Consider the following 16523-nt stretch of genomic DNA (forward strand, 5'->3'; position numbering starts at 1 on the left):
GAATCTTCATAATATTTTGGTAGAGATGACCATTTTCCCTATAGTAATCCTACTGGTCTGTAACCATGAGACACCATTTCATCTTCAGTTTCTTTCTTTGATGTTGTAAAGTTTTTTTTTTTTCCGCAAGTGTTTTTACTTGCTTAATTAGAGTTTCCAACAAGATAGTAAGATTGTAGCACGAATCTTAAAAGTTCTTATTAATAAAAACAAACCTGGAGCCAGGTATTGGGGTGAATGCTGGAAGATCAGAGAAGCAGAACAAGCCACAGCTTCCTCTCTTCCCCAGTTCCTCAGCTGATCCTGTTTCCTCAGGACTGGATGCCTTTCAGCTAAACTGCACTGCTCAAAAGCCTAAAAGCACCTGGCGGTGGTGGCGCACGCTTTTAATCCCAGCACTCTGGAGGCAGAGGCAGGCAGATCTCTGTGAGTTCCAGGAAAGGCACAAAAACTACACAGAAAAACCCTGTCTCGAAAAACCAAAAAAAAAAAAAAAAAAAAAAAAAAAGCCTAAAAGCTTGATCAGCATTAGTTCCTGGTTTTTCACACCTTACATACCTTTCTTCTTTCTGCCATCACTTCCTGGGATTAAAGGCATGAGTCATCATGCCTGGCTCTTTCCAGTGTTGCTTTGAACTCACAGAGATCTAGATGGATCTCTGCCTCCCAAGTGATAGGATTAAAGGCATGTGTGCCACCATTTTCTGGCCTCTATATCTATCTAGTGGCTGTTCTGTTCTCTGACCCCCAGATAAGTTTATTAAGATGCACAATTTATTGGGGGACACAATATATCACCACATAAGATAGTGCATTTAATTTTATTTTTTGAGGCTATTTTGAAAGGTGTTTTTCCTGATTTCTTTTTCAGTCTCTGTCATTTGAATAAAAGAAAGCTACTGAATTTTTTGAGATAATTTTTTATCCCACCAATTTGCTGAAAGTGATTATCAGCTGTATAATTTTCCAGGTTTTATTTTTAGGATCTTTTCTGTATAAAATCACATCATCTACAAATAAAGATAGTTTGATCTCTTCCTTTCCAATGTATCCCCTTTATCCAACTTAGAGTTCAAGTGGTATATTTAGTAGATATGGAGAGAGAGAGAGGGCATTCTTGTCCTGTTCCTTATTTTAGTGGCAATGCTTTGAGTGTCTCCCCATCTAAGTTGATGTTGGCTGTGGGTATTTTTTAATTCATTTATTATATTACAGATGTACCTTGTATCTCTACTTTCTCCATAATTGATATCATAAAGGGATGTTGGAGTTTTGTCAAAGAACCTTTCTGCATCTAATAGATGATCATGTGCCTTTGATTTTCAGTCTGTTTATTTGGTGGATTACTTTTATCCATTTATGTATGTTGAACTATCTCTGCATCTCTGAGATGAAGCCTACTTGATCATGGTGGATGATCTTGATGTGTTCTTGGATTCTGTTTTGCTAGATTTTCTTGAGAATTTTTGAATCTATATTCACAGGGGAAATTGTTCTCTAATTCTCTCTCTTTGTTGGTTTTTTTTTGTGGTTTGATATTAGAGTGATTGTGGCCTCATACTAAAATGAATCATGCAATTCTCCTTCAGTTTCCATTTTGTGTAATAATTTGAGAAGTATTGGCATTAACTCTTCCATAGGGGGCTGGTACAATTCTGAGCTGAATCCATATAGCTCTTGTATTTTTTGGTTGGAGACCTTTAATTACTGTGCCTATGTCACTAGGGGTTATGGGTTGGTTCAAATTGATTATCTGATCTTGATTTAACTTTAGTGCATTGTATATATCAAGAAATTTATCCATTTCCTTTAGGTTTGTGCTTTTTTTGTCCATATGTGTAGCGGTATGAAATTTCATTTTACAATGCTTAAATCCATTATTCAGCATAGGATTTGAAAATGTTTTCTTCAGCTTTATGACTTGTCAGTTAATTTTGTACTATTGATGATATTATTTGACATAGAAATGCTTTAATTTTCACAGTAGCTGCCAGGGATGCAATGAGTTTTGCAAGCTGTACAGGGTACATAAGATAAATGTCTAAGCATAATTGTGTCCTGTCAAATCTATATGTGTTTGCTGACTTCTAAAGAACATAGAGAAACACAAGGTGATCTGACTGCTTCACTGCCTGAGGAAGTGCCTTGGCTTCTCAGAAACTGAAATGCACAGATTGCCCCAGGAGCCATGGATTTTAACCCGAAAAACCTATGATGCATGCCTATCAAAACAGCTAGACCAGGCCAACTCCTTGTATCCCTGCAGCCAGTGATAGGCTATCATTAGGGAAGGGAACTGAATGAGTTCTCTTAATCAGGTCTTTGGTTCTGGTGTCACAAAGAGCAACAGAGGAAGAACTAGGGTATCTTGTTTCTGGCCCAGAACTGCAGTGAGTTTATAGAGGATGGAAATGGGACAGGAGTGGCTAGGCAGTATGCAGGTTCAAAATCCAGGCTGACAAGGCTAAGTTTCCTATCTGGGTTCCAGCCAAGTGTGTAGTATGTGTGGGGTCCCAGGTAGACTGTAGTTCTGCAGGACTTTGGGGATTCACAAAAGAATGGAGATGGGCTAGGAGAAATAGCTGAAGGATTCCACAAGAATAACTAGGGGTACTGTGGGTCCAACTCTTCAAAACTTTTAAAATAGTGTTTGTGTGTGTGTGTGTGTGTGTGTGTGTGTGTGTGTGTGTGTGTGTGTACTATAGCACTCTTCTGGTGGGAAAAGTTGTGTGGGACTCAGTTATCTTCTTACTGCATGTTGGTCCCAGGGATTGATTGATCTCTGGTGGTTAGGCTTGGAGGAAAGTGCCTTTATCAGATTAGCCATCACAGTGCACAATATCATAGAATGCTTTCTATTCCTTTAGAATTATTTTTGTCAGCTTGGCACAGGCCAGGAGCATATGAAAAGAGGAAACCTCAATTTGAGAAAATGAATGTGTAAGAGTGGCCTCTAGGCAAGAGTGTGGGGCATTTTCTTGATGGATGATTTATGTTGGGATCCTCAGCTCACTGAAGGTGCTGTTAACCCTGGACAGTTGGTTGTGGGTTACATACGGGAGCAGGGTGAGCAGGCCAGTAAATAGTATTCCTCTGTGACCTCTGTTTCACTTCCTGCCTCCTGGTTCCTTCCTTGACTTCCCTCCTTGATAGATTAACCAGAGAGCTATGAACAAAAGTGAAACCTTACTTCTCCAAGGTGCTTTTAGTCATGCTGTCATTCACAGCAATAGAAAGCAAACTATGACAGAAATTGGTACCACAATTTGTATGACTCGAGTACTCTAAAGGAACAGAACTGATAGACTCAATGTATATACGCCCATGCCTCATTCTAATAATTGCCATTTAGGAAAAGATGAATGATTTCAGTTTTAGCTTCTGACAACATAGAAGAAGTCAAAAGAAGTTTATGTCTGATATTTGATTTGTATCTATTATATATTTATATGTTAGATTAGACTGGTTCAACATTGTCTGGGTAGTCCAACAGGGCCTCTGTAATGACACAAAAGCTGAGAATCTGATAGTTAGTCTACAAGGCAGGATGTGTCAGCAGTCCCAATCTGGCACTGGTATCCTGGAAGATTCCTGGAGAGTTGTTAGTTTTCAGTCTATACTGGAATCCTGAAGTTGAAAGTATTGATAAACCTGCCAACAAGCATGAGGGCAAGCAGCCAAAATCCAAAGTTTCCTTTGTCCATGTTGTTTTCTGTGGGCTGTCAGAAGAAGGTGTGGTCTAAACTTAGGGTGGGACTATCTGCCTCAGCTAATCTGATTAAAAAAAACCCCTCATAGTTGTGTCCTACAGATTGGGTTTTAGTTGATTCTAAATGCAAATTGACAGTTAAGATTGGCCATCACACATGATTTTTACAATTATAGGTTATGGAGTATTGATCATGATTTCTATCTGTGTGTTGTGTGTATGTCTATTATATGTGTGTGTGTGTGTGTGTGTGTGTGTGTGTGTGTGTGTTTGCATATACCTATACCATGTGAGTAGGCATGTGAATATGTATGCAAGCATTAATGTGTGTATGCAGAAGACAGAGGACATCCAGTGTCTTGCCTGCTCTCTTACCCTCTATCTTATTCACTAAAGACAGTATATATCACTGAACCTGAGTTTGGCCACTTCTCTTAGGCTGGGTGGCCAGTAAGTTCTGGGATCCAACTGTTTCACCGCCTTCCCAGGATGTATGTTATAGACATTCCCACAAACATGCTTGGTTTCCACACATGTGATGGAAACTTGACCCAAGTCCTAATTCTGGTACAGCAAGCACCCTAACCACTCTGGATCTTCCCAGCACATAGTCATTATTTCAAAACATCTTCTATAGAAATACGGAAGTCACAACATAAATGTGAAGAACATAGGTAAATTATATTCTGTAAATATATAAAAAGGGACACACATATACACAGCTACACACTAAAATAGTGAAAACATACATTTTTGAATTTTTGTTGTGCTATCAAAACATAAAATTGAAACCTTCATCTGTTCCCAAAGATTAATTATGGTAATGAGGCAATTGCATTATTCTTTTTAAAGGGTTAAGTGGAAATAAAATTCCTTTCATGAAACCAAGTATTTTCTTTAATATTTATTTATGTGTACGTGTGCTGAGTCTACATTGTCTCTGCAACACATGAATGCAGTGCCAACACAGGCCAGAAGAGGACATCAGCTCCTGTGGAACTGGTGTTACTGAGAGTTGTGAACCACCATATGGGTGATGGGAATGGAATGTGGGTCCTCTGGAAGAGGAGCTGGTGTTCCTAACTGCCGATCCTATCTCTCTAGCCCGAGTGCAATCTTGGTAGACTCTTAAGTAGAAGGTCTTCCAGAGGCTTCGTGCCTAGCATGAGACCAGCACCAATACTGGTCTCCCAAAGACAAATGTAACATCAGGATTTTTACACAGCTCCAATCCTGAACTCTTTACCTAGAAATTCATACTCCAAAGTCTACAACAAGTAAAGTGAAAACTTGTTCAATACTTGCAAAACCATGTTGATAGCATAGAGGGCTTCTTAGTGATCATGCATCCACAAACAACCTCTGAGCCCCCTTCATTCTTTAGAGTGTGTGTGTTTGAAGTGTGTAAATGTGTATTTTACATGGGTGTGCTCATTTGAGAGTGGGGGCGCACCTATGACATGGCAAGCACCGGGATGTGTGAGTACAACATCCAGTGTTATTTTTCTCCTTCCACACTTTATGAGGCAGGGTATCTTTTGCTGAACAGCAGGCTCCTTGGTTTGCAAGCTTGACACAACTCTGTCTCTGCCTCACATCTCCTGGTTTGCTTACACTGGGGTTATAGATGCTACTAGATACAGCTTTCATATGGGTTCTGCAGATCCAATATAAGGGAGGATGTCTGGACAGACAAGTGTGTTACCCGTGTAGCCATCACTCCAGCCATAGTATTGTTTGGTATAACTTTAAAACTGTAGAAATGAATTTCTAAAATTCCTATGCCCACTCATGTTGACTATTTCAATTGAACTTTGTTTACTTTTCAATTTTATCACTGACCTGAAATACAATTAAGTGCAGAAGCATTATTAATTCCCTGGGAGAAAAAAAAGTCCTATGACTTGACAAAGAAGACTGAAAAGCTGTCTTGTCACAGGATGAAGGACCCTGCCATCACAGCATCTCTTGCCGGGATGCACTGGGGAAAGTCTGTGTGTCTGTCCTCCCCACTTCAGCTACTCCCTTTTCTTCTTCTTTCCAGCTTTAGCAAACTTCTGGTAACAAAAGAGGCAACATTTCATGATGATGAGCATCACAGTCAGCACACAGGCCAGCAGGAATGCAAGCACATCCAGAGAGTGGTACTGGAACCAGGTGAGGTCATGTGCTGCCACACGAAGGTGCTTGGCTCCTTTGTTGCGCATGACGTACTCAATCCAGAAGACGGCTCTGTCCAGGGGCTTCACTGGCTGATCGTGGTGGATTCTTGATAGCCTCATGGCATTCTCCTTATAGCTAAAGATACCAATATGGAAAACCAATTAGTTTACTTAAGTGCATGAAGCCTATGGAAGGTTCAGGGAAAGCATCACGAGACTCAGTACATTCCTGAGATTAGCCGTAGATATAGTGTGCTTTTTTGGGGGGGACATGTTTGAAAGTTTGCCTCAAGGTTGGCATTTTCTGAAAAATTCTTTCCAAAACTGAAATGGGAAATCATTTGGGGAAGTAAATCTTTCCAGCAGAGGAAATATTAGTAAGCTGTTTCAAACACTGCAAGGTAGGTGGTTCAACCCAGTCTGAAGATGATATATTGATACTTTTGTGAAAAAACTGTGCCAAAATTCTTTGTAAACTCAATAGAAATGCTATGAATGATTAAAAATGGGTAAATGGTCGGGAAAGGGACATACTTTACAAAAGATGACATAAGGGCTGAGATGCAGCTCATTGTTTGCTTGACTAGATTGTTCCAGGGTGTGAATTCAACCCCTAGTGCTTCTAACAGCAGCAGAAGCACAGGAATGACAAGGATGCAGAGGATGTGGTACTTGTCAATTATTTTTTACCCTTCCACATTCTAAGTGTGTCTCTATGGGGCCCTGAGGGTGTGACGTGGACCATGCGGCATGTGTGGAGGGCAGAGGACAACTTGTGGGAGTCAGTTCTCTGCTCTTATAATGTAGCTTCTGGGAATTGAAAGTCAGGCTGACAGGCTGGTCAATGGCAGGAGGATGAGTATTACTAACAGAAGTGAATGCTGGAGTCTAATTCAGTACAGTAGCTACTAAAAGAGCATGGTTTTCCTGAACAGTTATTCTGGGTTCTAGCTATTTTGCTATTAGGAATCTATTTAAAGAAATGTTAAACAACGTATCAAAAAGATCCCTAAAGGTCCATGGTTTTTGCAGCCCTTGTCATGAGAGTTAGGAAGTGGAATTGTGTGATGATAGAGAAATAAAATGTGGTGTGAAAACATAGTTGAATATTATTCAACAATTATAAAGAAGGAAATCTTGTCTTTATAATAATAAGGATGAAATCACAGGATATTATACTAAGTCATGTATACTAGGCCCTAAATGAGAACACTACATTCTCACCACTGTGTGGAAACTGCAGAGCTGATTTCATAGAAGGAGAGAGTAGAACAGTGGTAACCGGAGTCTAGGAATGGAGAGAGTGAGTGGGGATAGAGAGACATCAGCTAACACATGCATCCTGCCACTGGCTAGCAGGACAGCACTCTGTAGTGAGTCAGTGACTGAATTACAAGTTACAAGTCTTCCTGTAACTTGTGGAATGTGGAAGAGGGGACTTTCCACACTGACAAAAATAAAATTATAAATGTCTAAGGAGATGGAAATGGTAAGTATTTTATTTGGTCATTACATATTATACATATATGTCTATAAACATGTGTAAATATATGCGTAATCATTCTACTTTGGTCACTGAGTAAGAATTATTTAAGCAAAGAATAAGAGTTTCAGAAATTTTAGTCATTGATTTGAAATATTTTAAATTTAGCTTCAATATCCCATTTGTTGATTTGATCATCTTTGGAGACATTGTGTCCTTTCCATCATCAAATTATTCTAAACTAACTCCTTGTACAGCAAATCAACAGGGATAGTTTGCAGTCTTGATTGACAGAATAAATTTTATATTGTTGTTGTTTTCAAACTTAGACTAAAGATCAGATGAATCCTACTGTGACCTTGGAGAGAACCTATCTGGACCAATACCATCTTGAACAAAATCTCTGTACTTACGAAGGGTCATTAGTGACTGTCTTCAGTGCATCGACCAGATCTGCACTGGACATTGTGAGAAAGTCCAGTCTAACACCTGCTCCTTTGGTCTTCATACGAACAACATTGTCAAACTGGTCTCCAAACAAAGGAATGCCAACCACAGGGATCCCGTGGTAGATCACCTCATAGATGCCATTGGTGCCACCATGAGTTATAAAAGCTCTGGTTTTAGGATGACCTAGGAAGGGGAGAAATTAAGGGCAAGTATTAATCATAAGTCTGAGATAGAAAATGAGAGGCAGGAAAAGAGGCACAGAAAGGTTAAATATTCTCTAGATATCATTATCATAACCATGGGACGGCACTGACTTTCTCCCATGTCTTAGAGCAAGGAAGAGTGCAAGTCCCCAGATCATTATTGAAGGCCACATAGAGGAGGTGCAGTGTGGAAACAGAATAATTTTGTGCAATGGACAAAAGGGCAGAGCTCCTCCCAAGTGCAGCAAACAGCTTGTGTAAGCACAGGCTGTGGTTCAGGAGAGTGTGTTCTCTTAAAGGAACAGTGAAGCCACTGCTCTGGATGGGTTGGCTCCACACTAATGGTTGGGCACTCACTGTGATGGAATTAGACTGAGGACATTTCATCACAGGGTACCATCTCATGTTGTGGGATCTTGGGAGGAGCATAGTAACTGAAGAGTCATTAATGAAAGAATACCATTCCCACTGGCATATACAATTGCCCTACAGTAGGGGAAATGGTCGATGTAAGATATAGACATAGGAGGTGGACAGAAAGAAGTGACTTCATGTGTCTGAATGGTAAATACAGCAGAGATAAAATAGATTCTCCCATCTCAAATGTTACTGGAAGAAAATTCCCATTAGTTCTTGTATGCATTCTCCCCAGGACTAGATCACAGCTGTCATAAATGCATTAGTGTTGACCGGCCATTCCTCATGTCTCAGGTTTTTCCTGATGCTCACCGAGAAGATCATTCTGGGGGATTCATTTGTACAGCCTAGTGTTGGAGCCCAAGGTGTCTGGCTTCTTGCCTTCAAATCGCCAAAGAACCTGTTAATATGAAGCTAGCCTCTTATTACTTTGACCAAATGTCAAGTTACTCCTGCTAGAATTCTGGATAAATTAACAATCAATGAAAACAAATGCCCAGTGTCAATGAGTCAGGAAGTGAGGATGGATGATGGGAACCGTGAAGAACTACTACAGCAAGGATGCAATACTCTTCACTCTCCTGCATTTATTCTCATGCTTATCCAAGTGTCAGCATGCCACCTTAACATTTAAACAACTGCAACTTAGACAAAGGCAGGTCCAGCAATGTCAAGCAAGAGGTAAGAAATGTGTGAATGTAATTCCAGTTCAACAATCCATCAAAGTTACTAATATGAAGCTGATTTTGTTTTTCCATGATATATTTATATCACTTTTTATTTTCCAAATTCACTATAGCTGTTGTCCATGGTATCTGAGTTACTTATAATTACTTTTGTCATAGGTATTTTATTGGCTCAGGGCCTTGAAATGTGACACTGTCTAAGGACATGATCCCTTCGCTAAGCAAGTTCCCAAGTTACCCCTTTTTCAGCGTTAACAAGCTCAGTTCCAAAGGTGGACTTGGGGGTTGGAAAATCCTGTCCTACCTATGTCTTGGATTAGCAGGGAAAACATACCAGCATAGGCCCATTTTCAGTGCATGTGATCACATTGGCCAAAATTACACAGGAACATAGGACTATGATACAAACCCCATCTTTTAATTTTGCATTTTATTTCTTTTGTCTATTTTCCATTTATTGAAAAGAGATTTTTTCATCCTCATTGTGGATTCCCCTCTAACCCCTCCTGGATATTCTTCCACACCTCTCTCATTGAAATACATGCCTTTCTCTCCTTAGAAAAACAAATAGGCATCTAAATAATAAAAATGAAATAAGATAAAAGAAAAACAAAGAAACCAGAATAGCATAAATTCCCTTTTTAAGATAAGGACTTCTTTTTATTTATGTGTAAGTTAATACCTCTCTCTCTCTCTCTCTCTCTCTCTCTCTGTTCACATGTATGGGATGGGTGTGTAAGTGTCATCTGAGGCCACAAGAGTGCTCCATGAGACGCAGTTATAGGCAGCTGTGTGTTGTCAGACATGGGGACTCAGAACTAAGTTCAGGTCCTCGGGGTGAGCAACACATGCTGTAAAAGATAAGCCACCTCTCACATCCCACAACTGCCAATTTTGAGTGCCTGCTTACTTACAATTTAATAGCAGTTTGATTACAGTGTAGTGAGTGCAAAGTCCTCAAATATGCTCCAAGATAACGGAGGAAGTATCAAGGCAGATTCTGTGTTTCTGCCCATAATACCTCCCTAACATCAAGTTCACAAACACTTCATAAGTTTTGTTCTGAACACAATGTTAATAACAAAGTTATTAGTCAAAAACACCACCTACTATTTGGCATCTGTCCCCTGTCTTTCTGTGTCACAGGTGACTTCAGACATCAGCTAGAGCTCTCAGGACAGCTTCAGTTTCACACAGGAGGTTTCTGCCATCACACCTGAACAGGATGTGACCATCTTAGTGGGGATGCAACACTGAGGCACTGTATCTCACCTTCTGTGGAATCTGGGCAAGACCCGCTGCAATCACATTGGCCCTTTCTTCTGTTAGGGTACCCACCATGGATCCCAGGGAAAACACCACAACACCATGTTCTCCAGAAGACTGGACAAATTCTTCTATTTCCTGTTAATGAAATACCAGCTCATCACAAACAGCAGCAACACAAAATAATGTGCATAGAAACTGACACCAACATCCATAGGAAGATGTAGTTGGAAGTTTTCTTGTGTCCCAGTTGGCTGACAGTTGGGACAAATCTCTCCCACTTGCATCCCCCAAGTAAACACATAGAGGCTTATATTAATTATAACTGCTCAGCCATTAGCTCAGGCTTATAACTGATTAGCTCTTACACTTAAGTTAACCCATAATTCTTATCTATGTTTAGCCACGTGGCTTGGTACCTTTCCTCAGTTCTGCCTTGCCATCTTGCCTCCTCCTCCTGACTCAGCCTTCCTCTTCCCAGAATTCTCCTTGTCTGCTTGTCTCACCTGTACTTCCTGACTGGCTACTGGCCAATCAGCCTTTTTATTTATCAACCAATCAAAGCAACACACATTCACAGCATACAGAATGACATTCCACAGCAGAAAGAAACTGAGCAGCATTAGAGATGGTTAGGGTAGTGGGTGCTTAAAAACTATTCACATCCACATATAAGATGTACAGTTGTAGCCAAATGTAAGGTTACAGTTCTCTGTGTTACACATATTCACATTTGATAGACCCCAAAATCTAGGGTACTACCTTCTCGAGTGGGTGCCCCAAGAACCCCAGACTCCGGTCCAGTTGATGCAACAGCACGAGGTTTATTGAAGTGACTGTACAGGCAGGCTACTCTTGTCCTGAGAGCAAGAGTCGCATCCTACTGCAGCCACATAGGTACTTTTAAAGGAAAAACCCACAAAAACCACAAGATTACAATTCCCATACAATTTCATTTCGATTGATTTATGTCTAGAGGCTAATTTCTCAAGATCATGGTCTGATCACAGAGGGGGTACAGTCACGTCTGCATGTACATTCTTCCTGAAACCTCAAGGGGGGTATCAGGGTGGGAGTGAGGTTTACACAAAGGTTACAGTGGTCCTTCCTGGAACACTTGCAATTATCCCAGTCACAGTTGAGCATATCTCTTAGTAGAAATCTCTTTATATTGTTACATTGTGGCAGCAGGGTAGTTGAATAATGGCTGAGTCAGGTTGCCCTTGGAACTAGATTTTTAGTTCCTCATTTCCTGGGGCTTGGGGGTGTAAGCCTGAAGGGTTAGGGTCTTTCAACATTCATACAAACAGTTCTGGAACATTTTCATCTTGAAAAGCAAGATTTGTTGATATTAAATTCAAGCTCTCTTTCTCCCTCCTCAGTCCCTTGGCCACCAAACATCTGCATTCTGTTTCTATTACTGTGACAAGTCTAGGGAATTTACGTAAGGTATCTTTTTAAAATTTCTGTCTTGTTCATTGGCTAGTTTACTTATTATACTGTCATTAAAGGTAAGACCATGCATCTCTAGACCCTAGATTTTAAAGTTTTAGTGATATTTGTTTGTATTTGTATACTATCTAATTTTTATCAGCAATTCTAGTGATATCTAGGTTGCTTCAACCTTTCTTACTGTTTTAATACTGTGAGGAGACACCATGATTAAGGCAATTCATAAAAGAAAGTATTTAATTGGAGGCTTGTTTAAAGTTTCAGAGGGTTAGTTAATGAGCATCATGGTGGGGAGCACCATGCAGGCAGGCAGGCATGGCACTGGAATTATTATCCAGAACTCGACCTGAACCCTAAGCTACAGACAGACAGAAAGAGTCTAGACATGGTTTGGCTTTTTGAAACCTCATAGTCTACTTCCTGAGATACATTTTCTCCAAAAAAGCCACACCTGCTAATCCTTCCTAAACAGTTCACCAACTGGGAACCAAACATTCAAGTATATCAGCCTATGGGAGCCATTGTTATTCAAACCCTCAAGCACCCTTGCCTTCAGGAATAGTGATGCTATGACCATCCTTGCATTACTATCTCATAGAGGTCCTTCATTCAGTTCTTTTACACACATACTCAGGAGTGGAATTCATGGACCATAAATCTATTTCTCATTTTGTTAAGAATGTCCACTGTCTTTTCATTTGTGTTCTTTGTAACAGATGTTAGTTTCATTGGAAAGAATTTACTATATGCTGTCAGTTTATATTACTGTGTCTGTTACTGCAAATGTATATGTGTATGTATGTTTGTGCAGGAGTGTGTTTTCACTTGTGTGATTGATCAAGAAAGTAAATAGAGCCATTGTGACTTGTGAAAATGAGTTTTTCTTTGTTCATACCCCATCTATTTTTTTCTCAGATCACTTTGTATAGGACTTGGCTTTTGGACCTCTCCTGCATTTAGTACTTTTGTGTTTTTTACACTTAAATATAAGAAAACTTTTTAAAAACAGATTCTTGCTGAATTAACTTAATCCAAAGGAAATTCGTATCTTGTGATGGAATAGATACAGGTGTTTCTACAGGCAGCTTTCTTTATCTAAATTCCTGTGACTCTTTGAGTTTGACAACCATTCTGAAGTATAAAATATGATCACTCTTGCTGAAAATGCAAGGCAAACAGAAGCAAACAAACGACACTATATTTACCTTAGGCAGAGGCTTGGCAGGTCTGCAGTGGAGTCCTCCAACATAATCAAAATTTGGTAAGAGAGGGTGAGGAAATTCCAAATCCCAGTAGGTTCGAATGAGCCATATATCTGCCTTCCCCATCACCTCGGTGAGTGTCGTGGGTCTTCCTGAAGAGGAATCAAAACAGGGAAGTTATAACCCATAACATAAGTGTCATGTAAAGATGAATATGCCAGGAAGTCTCCTGAAACACTTTTGATAACATATTCAAGTTTTTTACAAGCATGTGGCTGGGATACAAAACATTTTTGCATATCTATGTAGCTCTCTCTCTTTCTCTATCTATATATATCTGAGTGTATAATGTTTGACACAAGTTTGTAATATCTGTGTTTCTCATCCTTATGCTTAGAGATATATGACGTCACACTGTGCAAGTAACTTGGGAAAAGACAACACATCTGCAACACACCTTGGAAATTCATGACTACCATATATCCAAATATGCTATTTAAGCATAATCAATGCCATTATCTATGAATCCTGTTTGTCACAGGGAAACACTTTTCCCTTCTATTCTCCATCAAGATTGCCCTGTTTAGCTGCTGGAACCTTGATTTGTGCTCCGTATAAGGGAACTGAGAATTTTGTGCTGTTTTGTGTTGTTTTGAGATAGTCTGATGGAGCCCAGGGTGGTCCCTATGTCACTATGTAGCCATAGTTGACCTTGAACTCCAGATCCTCTTCCTCCTTGTCTCATTGCTGGGATTGCAGGTGTGTGCTGTCACGCCCAGTGTACACATTTGTGGGGGTTCTGCTTCAGCACTTCATTTGGAGACAGACTCTCACTATATCGCCCTGGCTGATCTACAAGATAAGTTCTATTATGCCTGAGTTCCTTGTCCTCATACTGCTCTTGATTCCCGATTGACTGTGTAATAATTAGGTCTGGGTAAGTTTGTTGTAATAATTAGGTCTGTGTAAGTTTGTCTGCAGATAATAAGGATAACAAGTCTTAAAATATGAAAAGAGAGATGTTTAGTCATTAGGTATATTTTAAAACACTGTAACTAGTAACCATTACTTATACACTTTAATGTTATACATTTTGAACACAATTTCAACACTTCTAATAAATAAATATAGATTCTCCAAAATTTTAAATTCACATGCTTTCTGTGCTCATTATATAGACAGTGTATTCACAGCTGTGCAGAAATTTAGCAGGTGAAATAAGAAAATATTTAAAATTATAAATGAGAAAACTAATGTATAAAAGGGAAAAGTTCTCAATGCTACGTAGATCCCTATGCTAGAGATACTTAATGGTCTTCAGTCTAATGTGCAAATCATGAAAACCTTCAGTTTGTTTAAATATACTGTTTTAGGGACCAGGGAAATGGGTTAGATGGTTAAAGTGTTTAATATGCAAGTTTAATGACTTGAGTTCAGTCCCCATGCACTTCTGAACACCTGAATTGATCCTGAGCATCCAAATGAAGGTGGAGGTAAAATTTCAACAAATTTGAATCTGACATCCACATATGTAACACAGATAAAAGCACCCCACCTATGACACAAGTGTTATGTGCATACTCATGATAATAAAAGTAATGCCAGTAATATAATGATGATGATGATGATGATGATGATGATACTACTTCACAGGTAAAGCTATCGTTTTAAAACATGAGGTAAAATGGCTTGTGGATATGTTATTTCTGAGAGAAATTCCCAAAACTTTGTTTTGTGGGTGTATGCCTTTCTGAAATGTCCTGTTCTAGTCATAGATAAGGCTTGCAACTGATACACTTATAAAGTGTATAAGTAATGGTTACTAGTTACAGTGTTTTAAAATATACCTAATGACTAAACATCTCTCTTTTCATATTTTAAGACTTGTTATCCTTATTATCTGCATACGTTTTTCTACAGTGCTTTGGATTTGGCAGAGAATTTCACAGACTTTTCACCATTGTACTTAGGAGAGATAAATCCTTCTTGTTAGCAATCCTGTTCTATCAAGCTCACTTTCAATGACACAGCAAATTTAGAATGCAACAATCTCAATTGAACAGAAACTTACCTAATACTTCACTGTAAAGCTGATTCCACCTCTTCTCATTAAATGTTTGGAACCAAAAGTCAAAACAAAGGACATAGATTACATTTTGCACCCTCTCCATGAATGTCATTCGATCACTCAATTCTGACAGAGTAGGAGGCACATAGGAAGGAGGCAGTGGGAGTCCTCCACTGTACTTTTCATATGTGGATCCAGAAAAGAAGCGGAGACTGTACACAAGTGGTATCTTGAGAAGCTCAGCCAGCAGGTCACCGCAGGGTATGAAGGGATCTGCTACTATGACATCAAAGCTTGAATTGTGTAGTTTTGTCATGAGTTCCTTGTTCAAAACCACATCTTTGCAGAGACTTTCAAAATAATCTGAATCTACCCAAACCAATTCTTGCAACATTAAAAAGTATCTCCAAAATGATTGCTTTGGCAGCTCATAAATGTATTTCCTGAGTGAGTCCATGTAAAGTTCCTCCAAATCAGCCATGGAAAAGGATGAAGGGTATGTCTCAAACTCAATAGCAGATGTGTCCTCAACCTCATAAGAAAGGGAAGCTGAGGGTATCAGAACAGTCACTTCATGTCCCTTCTTCACCAGCTCATCTAGGATTGTCTTTAAGTTGAGCCAATGGCTGTATTCCATTGGCCACACCAGCACCTTCCCACCACTCCCAGATCCAAAGAAGCCACTGAGCTGGAGCAGGAGCAGGGCTGCTGTCATTTTCACAGACATCTTGGTTAAGTTCAGAGCTGCCTTTCAAATGGCAATCATTCAGTTCTTGTAGATATAGACAGAGTAATAATCAATTAGTTAAAGTATAACTTGTACCCACCAAAGCAAAGATAGTCACAGCCTCTGGATGCCAAGTGCAAAAACCAAGAGGCAGATGTGAACATGTGAAATGACTCCTGATTCTCAGTGACCTTGAATGTATAATGTACTTGGAGAACAGTGAAAAGAAAGATCTCCCCCTCTCTCACTGTCTCTCTCCTTTTAATGTAGCTTCCTTGATAAAGAACTTACAGAAAAGACATAACTGTTGAGTCACATTTTTAAAATATTCAGTGTGTCTTCATATGAATGTTGGCAACAGCAATCCTTTACCATACTATTGTATGATTTTAAATAAATGGGTTCAGAGGTTCAGAGTATAACCTCAGAATTATAAACCTGCAATTAATTTAAAGCTGATTTTAACCTAGATAGAATCCCTGTTCTTTTAGTCTTTCCATTGGTTCCAGCCAATCAGGTATCTGCTTTCTTGTAATTAGTCACCCTGGCAGGAGTGAATATATTCTAATGAGACACTTCTGCCTCCCCCCTTGACTATCAGACTATTGAAAGAATGGACAATAAGAATTAGAATTTCCCTGGTGAACTTCTGCTGGGAGAAGAAATGTCTGATGCCTTGGGGGTACCCAGGAGGAATC

General features: G+C 39.5%; 1 pseudogene; it reads right to left on the reverse strand.

Annotated features, from left to right (window-relative positions):
- Nucleotides 1-5727: 5727 nt before the first annotated feature.
- On the reverse strand, nucleotides 5728-15828 carry LOC128108921 (UDP-glucuronosyltransferase 2B31-like; annotated as a pseudogene).
- Between the last annotated feature and the right edge of the window lie 695 nt (nucleotides 15829-16523).

This window comes from Peromyscus californicus, unplaced genomic scaffold, assembly GCF_007827085.1.
Source record: "Peromyscus californicus insignis strain IS unplaced genomic scaffold, ASM782708v3 Scaffold_13__1_contigs__length_99412109, whole genome shotgun sequence".
NCBI lineage: Eukaryota > Metazoa > Chordata > Mammalia > Rodentia > Cricetidae > Peromyscus > Peromyscus californicus.